Source organism: Vombatus ursinus, unplaced genomic scaffold (assembly GCF_900497805.2).
Source record: "Vombatus ursinus unplaced genomic scaffold, bare-nosed wombat genome assembly UNPS02014772.1, whole genome shotgun sequence".
Lineage (NCBI taxonomy): Eukaryota > Metazoa > Chordata > Mammalia > Diprotodontia > Vombatidae > Vombatus > Vombatus ursinus.
In genome coordinates, this window is record NW_020954550.1 from 30330290 (window position 1) to 30333010 (window position 2721).

Here is a 2721-nt window from a genome sequence, read left to right on the forward strand (position 1 = left end):
GGAGGCAACATAGTGAAGTGGAAAGGATCACTTCAAAAAAAAACCCATCAGATCTAGATTCTAGTCTCAGCTACTTTACTTGTTAGCTGTGTAACCTTGAGCAATCAGGCTATAAATATTTATTAAAAACCAGCTATCCTCAGAACTAGGTACTTGATTGATTAGTTGATTGGAAACAATACAAATTTTTCCATATTATAAACTTTCACTATGCTTATGAGGTAGTTAGTATGCATATTATTAGCTTTATTTTACAGATGACAAAATTAAAGTTCGGAGAGGTTATGTAACTTGTGGGAATTTAAACTTGACACATTCATACAAAACATACCTGAAATAAGTTCTTCTATTGCAACAGGGTTTGCTGTACTTTAAAATTAAATATAATTATGGAGAATAATTTGGAACTATACCCAAAGGGCTATCAACCTGGGCATACCCTTTGACCCAGCAATACCATTACTAGGTTTGTATACCAAAGAGATAAAAGGAAAAGGGAAAAGGACTCACACGTATAAAAATATTTAAAAGCTCTTTTTGTGGTGGCAAAGAATTGGAAATTGTCAAGATGCCCATCAATTGGAGAATGACTGAACAAATTGTTGTATATGGTTGTAATAGAATACTATTGTGCTTTAAGAAACGATGACCCTTTCCTCTGCCTCACCATGTCATCATACCTGCAAAACTGTCAGCATCCGATAATGTATATTCCTCCATCATATGCTTGCCTTGGCAAAGCTGCCAGAGATCTTAAACAAAAGATTTGGCTTTTGGATTGGTGAAACTGGATATGAAAACAAAGTCCTGCAGTGGAGTGGAATTCTCATCATCGGGTTCATCTAATACAGACACTGGAAAAGCTTCTGGAACTTTGAAGACTAAATATAAATTGTGTAAGTATGGTCTGACTTTTAGAGAAAAATGGAACATTGATAACACTCTGAAAACCAAAATCACAATTGAAAATCATATTTGCCAAGTTTTGAAGCTGATATTTGACACTACCTTCTCACCAAACACAGGAAAGAAAAGTGATAAAATAGTCTGCTTACAAATGGGCATAAACCTTGGCTGTGACACTGACTTTGATTTTTACTGGACCTGCGATTCATGGGTCAGCCATTTTTTGGTTATGAAGTCTGGCTTGCTGGCTACCAGATAACCTTTGATAGTGCCAAGTCAAAGTTAACAAGGAATAACTTTGCAATGGGCTACAGGACTGGAGACTTCCAACTACATACTAATGTCCTCCAGAGGAAAAAAAAAACTTGTGAACTCTGAGCATAGTCTAAAGCATGTTGTTTTTCACTTTCTTTACATTGTTTTTTTTGCTTTTTTTTTGCTATATGGCTAATATAGAAATGTGTTTTGTATGACTTCACATGTATAATGGGTATCATATTACTTACCTTCTCAATGAATGGGGTAAATTATAGAGGGAGGGAAAGAATTTGAAACTCATTTTTTTAAATGAATGTTAAAAATTTTTAAATAAAATTAAATTAAATATAGCTGAATGCATATAAAAGTATTGCTATGTTTAGGGAGGGTACTTAGCTAATTAGGACATATCACAGCTAACCCAAGTTTTGGTCTTTATAAATAACTAAACAACATTTATTTTTGTGAATAAGATATCAACACAGTAGATAAAATATACACTATTTAAATAAGTCCGTGTCACTTAACCTTTCTAAACCTCAGGGGTTTTTTTTTTCAACTTTAGAGAGGAAATAATAATATGCCCTGCCTATATTATAGATTTATTCTAAGTTTCAAATGGGACATTGTGCACAAAACATTTTGAACTCTATAAAACTATGTATCTGGAGGTTATAATTTTTTAGAGATATCCATTAAATTCCTCAAAATCAATAGCTGTAAAATGACAACTCTTTAATATCAAATCATTAGAAAATTTGCTGGCATTGACTCCCAAATTTACAACTCTACCTCCAACCCCTCTCCAAGCTCTGGCCCATCTTCTCTACCTGATGGCTAGACAGGTCCATCAGATCCCTGTGATCCTTGCAAGCTCAGCCTGATCACTATGGAGCTTATCTTTTCCCCAAAACTTTCCCCTTTCTCCTCAATTCCATAATTGAATTAATATCATCACTATTCTCTATCTTTTGGGTGTGTCTTTTCCCCACCACCTGTGACAAATACCTAGTCTTCATTATACCATTGAACAAGAGGTCATCCTACCTGTGAAATCCATCACTCACAATGAATGGGAAATCTATATTGTCAACCACAACTCTCAAGAACTCTTTTGGCTCTATGGTAGTTTCTTCAATGTGCCCTTTGGCTCTGATTCTTCATAGTTGATATCTTTGATTTGCACACTAGTATAGGGTTGGTATGGATTATCCTGTCATATCATAGCTGGCCCCCATTCTCCAAGGACAATGTATGCTTTCATTGTGATTTTATGTCCTCTAGATCACGAATCTATACAAATTTAATTCAATTAAATCAAATATAATAAAAGCAGAAGCATTATTCACATACAACCAAGGTTCTACATTGTCTTAGTCTCCCCAAAGGCAAAAACCCTTCATGAGTTCCCCACTTCTTTGTTTCACAATGATATCCCAATATCTCTATTCTTCTAATCTTAGAACAACATCTGGTGGGCTTCCGTCCTAAGAAAGACAGCTTCTACCTTCCGTTAGTTCCTTTGAAAGGAAACAGCACAAGAGGAAGTAAGAAATC

General features: G+C 34.9%; 1 pseudogene; it reads left to right on the top strand.

Moving 5' to 3' along the window:
* The first annotated feature begins 704 nt into the window (after positions 1 to 704).
* On the top strand, positions 705 to 1284 carry LOC114044137 (annotated as a pseudogene).
* Positions 1285 to 2721: the final 1437 nt, after the last annotated feature.